Source organism: Vigna umbellata, chromosome 4 (genome assembly GCF_029865625.1).
Source record: "Vigna umbellata cultivar VRB3 chromosome 4, Vumbellata_1.0, whole genome shotgun sequence".
NCBI lineage: Eukaryota > Viridiplantae > Streptophyta > Magnoliopsida > Fabales > Fabaceae > Vigna > Vigna umbellata.
Window position 1 is genome coordinate 26,429,061 of NC_142168.1, and position 12,976 is coordinate 26,442,036.

The following is a 12,976-nucleotide window of genomic DNA, read 5'->3' on the forward strand; positions in this document are numbered from 1 at the left end:
CAATTTGGACTCATGACCTTGGTAAGGGGGCTATCCTAAAAAGAAAAAGCTGAAGTTCATTTGTCAATTCTCCTTTCTCTCTCTAAAACCTCTTCTCCCAAATTCTTTTTTGCCTTCTCTCTAGCCTCCACACTGATTTAGCCATTGCATGTTCTGTTAGATGGTACCCTAGCGACCGTCTCGTAGAGAGCTTCAAAACCATCCTATTGGTTTTACGTCCTTCAGCCGGTAAGTGGCTTCCTCTTTTCTCCGCTATTTTCAAAATCTAGGGCTTATGGTTCTACTGCTTTTGTGCAATTAGAACTGTCCTCTTTCCAATTCCTGTCAAGTTTGAGCTCTAAGGGTTGTTCTCATCACCAATGTGATGGTTGTAGGGCACTGCTTAAGTTCTTCCCAGGGTAGGATACTATTGAAAGTTGTGTTGTGTGCTAGACTGCTCAACTTTAAGGTAAGGGGAGCTGGTTATGTTTATTTGATTTAATATTATATGCTTTGTATGTATGATAATTTGATTGGCATGTTGTTTGGAATTTTCTGTTACGATTAAGAAATATTGGGTGTTATGTGTTGAAATTATGAAACTGTGATTGATGGCTTGTGGAATGTTTGATGAACTGATTGTTATAATTGGAACTGTTTGATGTAAGGGAGCTAATTATTTTTGTATGAATTTATTTTATAAAAATATATGCATATGAATGTTGAACTGGTGTGCTGAAACTGTTTTATGACTTTTATTGCATTGGGTGTTATAACTGAAACTGTGAAATTGTGCATGTTGTGATGTGATGAATTTAATCTGTTTTGAATGAGTTTGTTGGCTGAAATTGATCTTGTTGGAAGGTCTGGAGTAAGAGTTTTGTAATAGCATGTATATGGGTATTAAATAGATGTAAAGGTACTGTTTGAGGTTGCTGTGAGAGGAAGTGAAAATATTAAAATTAGGCATTTTAGATTTAGAACACAAGAGAACATGGTAAATAATTTAAATAAATTAATTGTTAATTATCGAGAGCTTTTCTTTGTTGGTAGGATAGAGGAACCTTAAAAACCTGAGTTGGCACATCCCTGATCATAGAGCAGCCATGGCCTGGTCCAGTCAGTTGTGACTAGTCATATGTGCTGGCGTCGAAGGTGAGTTTGATGCGTTCAGACATCTGGGTCCTCTCCGGTGACCAATTGGGGTAAATAAAGATATCTACTAGAATGAAAATAAAATAAAACAAGTTGATTGTAGATGCATAAATATATAAATATATAAATCAGTCACTGTGTATTTGGAATTCAAAGTAAGGATTCATATATAAATATATAAATATATAAATATATAAATATATAAATATATAAATATATAAATATATAAATATATAAATATATAAATATATAAATATATAAATATATACATACATATATATATATATATATTATATATACGTAATATATATATATATATATATATATATATATATATATATTATATACGTAACATATTAATATATATATTATATATACGTAGCATAGTATATATATATTAAATATATGTAACATATTATATACGTAACATATTATATATTAAATATTATATTATATATGTAAATTGGTGCATGGCTATATATATACATATTATATATAGGTAATATTAAATTAATTTTTGGTGTTTTATAAATGCTTGAAGGGTATTATGTCACTTAATATTATTATAACATATATTGTATAGGAGTTTAGGCATTGGAAATAAATTATAAAGATTCTGGTACTGAGAAATTTAGATTAAATTTATGGAGTTATTACTTTTATAACTTGTGATGATTGAGTTAATGTATATTGTTGAGATTATGTATATGTTTGTATGCAATGTAAAAGTGAAAGGTTATATATATATATATGGTTTCATATGGGTCACGGTTGGTTATAAGTATGGTTGATGGACGTAATTCGATGATCCTCAAGGTAGGCGACATGGTGGTGCCCTGTGGTTGTTGTGATTGACCGTATGAATGGGCGGAGTGTCCTTATGGGGTTTATCCTGACATTCTAATGATCATCCATGCTTAAGTAGAGAGTGATGAGTCATGTGGTGAGAATAGTAGGAGGTCCTAGCCCATAGGTTCTTGGGTGAGTTATAACGGACTAACCTCGGGTGGCAGCTGATGGTTTTTCAGTTACTACATCACCCGGGTGCACAAACCCCTGGAACTTGACATTTCATACTAGTCCGGATGGTCAAATCACGTGGTCGGTCATTGGTATCAGGATAATGCATTTTGTCCTAGTTTGTATTGTGTTATGATCCTTGCATGCTTGAAATACTTGATTGTTACATGCTTATATAAATGTTAAATTGATATGGGTTGTATGATTTTTATATAACTAGCTCACCCTTGCTTGTTTGTGTTTGTGCCTTCTTTGTCTGTGTTTTCTTTTGCGATGATCATTCACTTGGATGTGAGCAGAGAGAGATGAGGCATCTGTGGAGTAGGAGCTGGAGGGTGTCAATGTTGTTGAGTAGCCTAGGAGCTTATTGATTTACCTACTTCTATTCTTTTGAAATACTCTACTCTTTTGTAATTCAAGTTTTAATTTCCTAACTCTTTTGGAAGGATAAATGTAATGTTATTGCCCTAATCACTTGTCCTAATTGCTTTATCGTATTATACTTGATGACGTCTTATATTATATAATTCCTATATAATTGGATGTTACAATTTACATAATATTTCTTATAATATTTTTTATTTCAATAATTAAAATTTTATTTCATTTGTAATTATATTTTTATTTTAATAACTAAAATTTATTTTATTTGTAGTTATATTTATAATTATATACATTCTTTATTTTTTATTTTATACTTTTAATTATTATTTTTAAATTTAAATAATTTATAAATATTAAAAAATTTGTATATTCAGATAAAGACTATTAATTTTTATTTAATTTTAATGTAATTTTAGCCTTTCAATCACTCATCAATTACTGATAAACTATGCTATTTATAAAGAAATAGTATTTTCTATCAACACAGTCACCCCATCACTGTAGTTACTATAAAAACAACAATCTTTTTGTAACAAATTTTTAAAAGTATTACTCATTTTAATTATTTACATTTAATTTAACATAAAAAACTAATAGGTGTGTTTTTTTTGAGATAATTCAATATGATTTATAAAGTCTTATAACGAATCACACGTTTATTAATTCAATTTATCTTGGATTATTTTTAAAAAATGATGTCAAATTAAAAATTGTACTTGTACTTAAATAATTAAAAACAAAATGTTGAAATCATGGGTTAGTTTACTTTTGCCGGAATGATACGGAGAGGAGTGAGCTATCAATTTTAGAAAATTTGAGAATGAATTAATTATTGTTTATTTTATGAATCTGGGAGAGTGAATTTGAAATTAAGTTTGTGAGAATTAATGTATGATTTGATTGATATGACACTTAAAAAATTTGTTTAATTGATAAAAAATAAAGATTATTAAAATGTCTTTAATAATTAAAGTAATATAAAATGATAATTGTTAATGTTGTATTTAATTGTAAAAATGTTTATAAACAGTAAATAATTAAAATTAATTATTAAAATTAATTTTAAAAATATAAAAAAATTATAATTTAGTAAAATAAATTTATTTTTAAATATAATATTTTTTGTAATATAATTTACTATCAAATTGTATGATTTTATTTGTTATCCAAGTGAGATTGAATATTTTTGAAGAAACAAATAACTAAACGAAGTTAGAATATTACATGACATAAAAAAAATGTAAACATGATATATATATATATATATATATATATATATATATATATATATATATATATATATATATATATATATATATTGCTATTATATGTTATTTTTTGATGATTGTAATAGTAGTTTATATGTTTTTTTTCTTCGAATCAACTGTTTTATTTTATTAAAATTGTAATATATTTTATAGTAGTTGAACATTATAAAAATTGGGATGTCACATTTTGATATCAAAGTAGTTCATCTTTAGAATAAATTGAGGGTAGTGAATTTGTTATGTCTTTCCAAGTTTAGATTGTAAACTTTACGTATTTAACTAGAAATATTCATAACACAAGACATCTTGATAACAATAATAATGATACACACTCATAACTATATTAGAGATGATTTTTCTTTCTTAAAAATAAAACCGTAGACAAAACTCAAAAATGGATAATTCTTATGACAATTGATCTTAACGATATTACTTGATAAACTTAGTATCAGAACAATAATTAATATATAAATAAAATAATTAATATATAAATAAAAGTAAATTTCATCCCGTAAACCTATTTTATAGAATTCATCATTACATTATAGAAAGTAAAACCAAGTATTTTTAAATTAGATTAAGTGGAAAGTATAGGCTTTTAAGTTAAAACAAGTGAACATCTTTTTCATAACCACGTTCTCCCCCGAAGTTTAATTTTATAATCTCTTGCCATTCTTTTTCCAAACATGCTATTAAATAGTAGTTAGAGATTAATAAATTGCTTGATTTGTGTTCCTCCTGGGCCATGGGATTTCCCTTTTATTTTATGCATATGCTCTCCAACCACTCTTCCAACGGCTTCCTAAGCTTTCTAAAGTTGCAGGTTTGGTGATAATGAATTGTTTTGTTTTCTAATGATGCATCACTCAACATGTTGTGACGTGTTCTCTATTTTTAATGTAAAAGGTACAATTGTAGTTTATTGTTTTTTCCAACTTTCTAATAAAAAAATACAAGATAAAACATGTCAAGCACAAATCATAGAGTCACGGGCATCCTTACACTGTGCATTTAGATAGATGATTTAATTCAGTATGTATTTAATATGTTCTTTTAACATAAGATTTCTTTTATTCTTTCTTTATATAAATTAAACATCTTTTATTGCTCTCTACGTCGGATAAATTTGAATGATAATGACTCTTGTTTTTATCAAAAGAGTTTAGTAATATGACTTCTTTTCGTAATATGACCGAAAACAACCCAGTACAAGTACAGAGAGGTTAAGTATTTATAAAATGAAAAGCAACTAACTAACGACCGAACGACTTAACTCTAACACAATTAAGATCTTTTAATGTTCAATTTAAGAAATATAGGTTTAATAGTATTTTTTATTTCGTTTTTTACTTAATATGATTCTTATATATTTTTTAAAAAACCTTAATGTGATTCATTATATTGGATCAATGTTAATAACGTTTAGAGATAATGAAAATATATAATCATTTAATCTTTTTCCATTGATCAATTAAAGAGCAAAATGAAAGAAATAACATTAACACTAATCTAATTAGAAAAGACCACTTTGAATTAAAAAATATACAAACACCAATTATAAATAAAGAAAAACATTCAATCATTGCTATAAATATAGAGAAAAAAAATGTTATTGAATAAACAATATATTTGATTAAAAAACATTAATATAATGAATTTGTGAATTGTTTTCATTATGTTTTTTTAAACTTTTTTATATTTATTCAATATTATAAATATTTATATTGTTGATATGATTCTTAGTGTTTAGTGTTTGTTAAAATAAATATCTCCGTCTTTTGCTACATTAATTATTTCATAATAAAAATAAGATAAATCAAGATATAATAAAAATATAGTGTTTGAATTATTATTTTCTTAAATAGAAAAAAAAAAGTATTATAGCTATGTCTTAGTTGTTGTGGGAGAAATTTTTATAAGTTACATTAATTATACATTAATGAAAAGTCAAACAAATTAAATCATTGAATTATAGTGAGTAAACTAGGTTGTAATAACTTTTGAACTAAGCACGGAATAAAATGCATCCTAATTTATTGAATAATGATACTTTAACAATATTTTTTTAACAATATTTTAATATCATCTATTAGTTATTTTGTGATTGATTCATGTTAGTGTTTAAGATTATTATTATTAATTGTAGAATAATTTTGAATCAATTACAGAATGACACGTAGATGTTAAAATGTTGTCAAATTTTTTTTGTCAAAATAGTATTATTCTAATTTATTTATATTATGATGGTCTGAATTAATAAATATGAAAGGAAGATTAATGCGAGAGTTCTACGTTTAAATCAAGTTATAAGTATATAAAAGTCAAACTCTTGTGAAGAATATGTTTGCTTCTCTTCGTAACATTTTTTGAATTTTCCAGAAGAGTCTCATGGTTGCTTTATAAAGTCAAATATTGTGTTTTTCCTGTGAAGAAGATTATCATCACCTTTTCTACATCCAATCAAGTAAATAGACGAATTTTTCATTTGAAATGTGAAATTTATTTATTCGTTTTTTCCTCTTCCGAAAATTGAAAGTCAATTTTATGAACTGGATTTTAATATTTTATATTTAATACAACAATTAATAAATATCATTTTTAAAATTAATGATTATTTTAAGACTAGTTAAAAAATTGTATAAAATAATAGCAAATAAATACTATTAAAAAGTATATTTAATATATGTAAATATTTAAAATATATATATATTTTTTAAAATAATATAAATTAATTTTTATTTACGAGTGGTATTGAAAATATATAAAATAAAATTTATAATAAAAGTAATTTCAAGTAAAATAAATTTAAGATATTTGTAATATCCTATTTTAATAGTATAAAACTACTAAAATATTATGTTACATATATGATAATAAAATCATTTAGACGAAAACAAACCTACAAGAAGATAATAGATCTACCCCTTTAAAATCATCTAACAACTCATCTTTTTCGTCCTCATTTCTCATTGGAACAATTGGAAAGACTGTCTCTCTAAGCTCACACCATTAAGGTGATCATCGCAAAAGAGAAAACAACAAATAGACAGACACACAGAAGCAAGGGTAAGCTAAATACAAGACAAGTCATATCACATTTACAACATAGCATACAAAAATCATTTATATAACATACATCAACCCAAACATCTTAACATGCAAGGACCTAGACCGACTATCCGAATATTGTATATAATGTCGAGTTACAGAGGTTCATGCACTAGTGTGGTGGAATAGCTGGACTACCCTAAGCTATCACACCAAGTTAGTCCTACAAACGCCCTTTTGCCAACTAGAGAAAGACCCATTAGGCTCGGACCTCCTGCTATTCTCACGACATGACTCATCACTTTCTAATTGAGCATGAATGACCATTAGAATGTTAGGATAAACCCCAACTTAACTCCGGTCATTCATACTATCAATACTTGAAACCACCACCAAGAAGTTCCTCCTTGGAACTCATTTTCACAACTTTGAAACCATATACATATATCCCTTCACTTTCGCATTACATACCAACATATACATATCTACCATGAACATGATCAACAACATACTCATCATCATCATATATCATACATACTCATATACATAATCATAGACATAATATTGTTTCCAATTCATGTTATAAATCAATTCATACATCATAATAAGTATTAAAGCATTAAGACAACTTAAACTCGACAAGAACCAAAAGAAAAGAAAACCAAAAACCAATACAGCAAATAGGGCGCTCAACACAAAATTCTAGCGCCCAACACCAACACCACTAGAAGAGTGAAACTCAGTGCCAAAGATATCAGTCAGCACCCCCAGAGCATTCGCTCTAGGTTTTGCATTTCTTAGTGCCCAAAGGGAGCGCTCAACGCCCAAACATATTGCTCTTTGTTTTGGAAACGCTGAGCACCGCACAAGGTCGTTCAACGCTATACCAGATGACAACCACTTCGAAACTTGATTTGGTTGCCCCCAATAGCTATCCAAATGGCCAAAATGTCATCCTAGACACTAGAATTAATTCAAAAACAGTTTCATAACTTAGATCAAATACCAATTTGGTTATCTGGACAAGAAACAATGTTCAACTAATCATTCTATAACTCAACACTTTATATCATATTTCTCATGCTTTAAACCATATTTCTAGTGCACTATATAGCCAACTAAGTCCTAAATGGTCTCAATGCAAACACCAAATAACATATTTACTTATAAGACCATTCCTCCAAAATTTCTTCACTCAAAACCTCCATTTAGACCAAAATCAACCATTTCTCTAACCTATTGTCAAACTAAATTTCAGTATCCAATTGATCAACCGAATTAACAACTTATCATTCATAATTCCTCAAGAATCAATTACCATTCAACAAGCATCTCATCATATCAACAATCAATTTCAAATCCTTAAATCATTCAAAACAAACCAATACAAAAGATCAATAATTCATCATACCAACCATCAATTTCACAACTTTTCAAGAAAGAACACAAACTCATGAACCTCCAAATAAATAAATAGATAATAGTTAGCTTCCTTTACCTGTTGAAAGACCAAACGACCTTAAAGAACCCAAAACAGCTCCCACAGATTAAAGGACATTAATTACGCCTACAAACAACAAAATTATGATTAGTGTATGTTGTTAGGACCACTGATTAACAAAGAGACTTATAGAAGATTCAAACTTAACATGCAAAAAAAAAGGAAGTTAACATGCAAGGACAAACAAAACTGATCAAAGAAAGGAGAAAAAATCCAACTTGCTTTGTTGAAAAAATCAATCGATTAGACATGAAGATCTAGCCGTTGTGATCACTCAAACGGTCTCTAATCTTCAAACAGGTGAACACAGGAGAAGAACTCTTACCAAAAAGCCTAAAAGCTTTAGAAAAATAGTTTCTAGAGGCATTATCTGCTTTAAAATGATCAAACTCGTTTATAACGAAATTATTTATATAAAACCTTTTAATATTAAAATAATCGAGTCTCACTATATTTAAACTACTACCACTTCTTAAATACCATTTTCTAGGTCTTGACAGGTATCATGAGTTATATCCACAACCAGTTAGGTACAAAATTCATTAAAACTAAGAATAATTTAATAATTTGGTATTAAAGTACATAGTACATACATACATATGTACATACGTACATACATACATATGTACATACGTACATACATACATATGTACATACGTACATACATACATATGTACATACGTACATACATACATATGTACATACGTACATACATACATATGTACATACGTACATACATACATATGTACATACGTACATACATACATATGTACATACGTACATACATACATATGTACATACGTACATACATACATATGTACATACGTACATACATACATATGTACATACGTACATACATACATATGTACATACGTACATACATACATATGTACATACGTACATACATACATATGTACATACGTACATACATACATATGTACATACGTACATACATACATATGTACATACGTACATACATACATATGTACATACGTACATACATACATATGTACATACGTACATACATACATATGTAAATACGTCCTTATGTACATACATACGTACGTACATACATACGTACATACATACCTTGAAAACTAAAATCAGAATTACAAATGATACGAGAGTTTCCAGAGAACCCAAAGTCTGTCGCCCAATGATATTCTCCAAGAACTCCAATGCCGAGAGCAATGTTTCTAAATCTATCAAAGCTTCGAAATCAAAAACTAAGAACTAAAAATCGATATCTAAAATTGAGTCCTAAGTGTGGTGTCTATCACCCACCACTCGCTATTGTCCACTAACTACATTACAAAGCTCCCTATATATAGGGAAATCAAAACGAGAAAAAGGGAAAGAGGGAAAGAACCTATAACAGACTCTAGAAGCTTCGTGAATCGTCTTCTCTGACGTTCATCTCCTTCCTTCAATCACGAACGCTTCGAGTCTTGACAACCCTTGGATCAGTTTCTTCTTTCTGCCGATTCAAGCTCTGCATGTGCCTCCGATTATGTTATTTGGTTGATCAATCTTCTGGGTCAACATCCTTTGGGCTGTAGAGCATCTTCTCTCGCGTTCTTTGGAATTGCTCTCATGAACCTTAATATGTTAGGTGAAGGAAAACCCCAATCGAACTGTGAAGTAAGGACCTCCTCAGCTTTAGCCATCATCGCAACATGAAATGTTGCGTTTCATTAATTCTCTCAAAAGAGCTTCAGCCTAATTAAGCATCAACCCTTGCAACGACTCAATTCCACGTGCAGTTCAGTTTGCTTTTGCAGCCTAAAAGGAATCAGCCTAATTAATTTTTTTTTTAGAAAATCTTTTGACAAAAATCTTTCTTTTTAATTTGTTAAATTTCCTTTTTGTTTCTTTAATTTTGAATTGAATTTTTCTTTGTCACAGATTGGGTGGTGACAACTGTTATTGGGCTTAATAAGAGTTGGTAGCATTTGCTGATTTGAACATTAGGATGTTGTTGCACAAGAAATTGGGCCATTGACTGGATTGAGTCGCTGCCTATGCATGGGATGACTCCCTTTGGATTGTTGCTAAATGGAAGCAATTGGGCTGAAGTGCACTGGGCTGCTGGAGGTTGATGCTAAAATTGAAACTGCGTTGCACGTGGGTGTTGCTGAAAGGGAATTGGGGCTAAGCTTTAGTTGAATGACAACGTTTTGGAACACTGAAGCTGCAGCCTTAGGGGTTTTTTTTCTCTCATTTTCATTTTGGAAGAGCAACCCTCAAGCTAGGGCTTGGGCGATGAGAGACAAAGAGAGGAAAGCTCAAATGGCTCGTGCCACTTAACCGAAGACTGCACGTGATTGGAAGAGTTCGAACCGACAAGGAGTGGAGGTCTTCCGATTAGAGAGCAGCAACATCGTATGATTCCTTTTTTATTTCCTTTCGTTCCTTTTGTTTTTTTTTCAAACCCTATATAAAGGGGTTTTCTCTACCATGTAAAGTGAGAGATACACCTTCGCATAGAGAGTGAGTTGGAGAGTAGTACAATAGTGAGCAGAGTAGGGTAGAGAGTAGCGTTCACGAAGTTAGAGTTTTCTTAGATCTTCCTTTACGCTTTACGCGATTGTAGATTAGTGTTGTTGAGATCTTGATTTTGAATGTACACTCATGGTGGTGACATCCTATGGTGGTTGCGATTGCTTCTTTTAGTGATTCTTACATTGTAATGTCATTTTCTTGTTAATAAATGTTGATTTTTGCTGCACTGATTTTGATCTCCTTTCAATTTTGTCTGTGTTCTACAATTTTATGCAATCTTTTATGTTTCTTTTGGTTTGATTGTGAGGTTTAGATTATTGAATTTTGTGGAAACTGATAGCTGGAGTATGTTTTGAGTTTTAATGCTTTGATTAATCGATTTGTACATTTTATGCTTTCTGATTGATATACATTGAGGTTTTACACTTTCATTTCAATTTCATTTTAGTTCATATACGGGTATTATGCTTTGGTATTGAATTTTATTCATCCTTAGATGCATTTTTTTAGGTTTAATGTTTTGAAATTGATAGATAATGAGTTTATTTACTTTGATTCAGCTTCATGTATGATTTTAGGTAAATTTAGGGTTTTCTTAAGTTTTTTTTACGCAATTTTAGTGTAGTTTTTTATGTATTTCTGTACTCTGATCAAGCACTCACGGTCGATGAATTTTACATTGTAATTTCAATTTCTTTTCAATGAATTTTACTTTTGTGCACTGATTTTGTTTTGGTTTACATTCTGGTTCTGTTTTGAAATTCAATGCAATGTCTTTTAAAACACTACACTTAAATCTACAGATTGATCCTAGGTTGAACCCTGTACTACATTAGTGGGAATCTAGTTTGTTAAATTTTTGCGCAACTAAAAAGCCTTTCAACCCGTACATACATACACACATACATACCTACATACATATATACATATATACATACCTACATACATCCATACAAACCTACATACCTACATACATACATACATACCTACATGCATACATACACACGTGCATACATACGTACATACATACCTATATATGTACATACATACCTACATACGTATCTATATACATACATACGTACATACATACATAAATACACACACATATATATACACATATATACATACATATGTACGTACATATATACCTACATACATACATACGTATATACATATGTACATACGTACATACATACATACGTACATACATACATAGTAGATACGTACATAGATACATACATGTCTCTAATTAGTTTCTTCAACGTTCACTTTTTTTCTTTTGGTTTCAAATCTTTTTCCCATCAACTATTTTTGGATGCAAATCTCTTAGTGAACCCTGGGCTTAAAACAAGAAATCTAGTGGTGGTTTGTGTCTAGGAATGGAACATGACCCATTAGTTGTCTTAAACCCTAATTCTTAAGGCTGATTTGCTTGTTAAGTGTTCAAGGGATTGACACTTAGTTAGGAAACCTAAGCTCTTTCACCGAAGGGATTTCAGTTAGAGTATTTTAGAGGGTTGACATTAGTGTTTGATGGAGAGGAGATGACTCTCTGTGTAAGGGAGTGAACTCGATGAAATCTACCCCTAGCAAAGTCATTCCATTCCATTTATGATCTTTTTCCACTTCTAAGTGCCTCAAATTACCAAAGTCCACTTTTACATAGTATTTCATTCTTTAGTCTAGATGATTTATTAATCGTAGAATTATCTAGTATTACACGAGTCTCTTGGGAAACTATATTTGGTCTTATCATTTTATATTACTTGAGCGATCCAGTACGTTTTTCGATGAGTAAAGCATAACTCAACCAATAAACATGCATTAAGACCTAGGGTTTTGATAACGGTTTAAAATATTGTTATCTGTGATGTAATTTTGATACTAAATACACCCTTTTTGGCTTAGAAACCCTCTTAGACTCATGCTTTTTCATTAAGTTATGTGAATAAGAGAGTTGAGGTTGAATTTGATGATTTTATGACTAATTCCCTTTGGTTTGATAGAAAATGAGTTAATACAGGAAGCAGAGATGAAGTGATAAGGATATAGAGTTCAGAAAGGCCTAGAAAAGCACCAGAAGAGGAACCGCAAGAAGCTTGGGCAACCTGTAGGAGGC

General features: G+C 29.7%; 1 long non-coding RNA gene across 1 annotated transcript; it reads left to right on the forward strand.

The window, feature by feature from the left end:
- The first annotated feature begins 79 nt into the window (after positions 1-79).
- Positions 80-2,598, forward strand: LOC148199710 (uncharacterized). Its single transcript, XR_015786073.1, has 3 exons — positions 80-228; positions 375-448; positions 2,454-2,598. It is a non-coding gene; the product is annotated as an uncharacterized LOC148199710 (long non-coding RNA).
- The last annotated feature ends 10,378 nt before the right edge of the window (positions 2,599-12,976 follow it).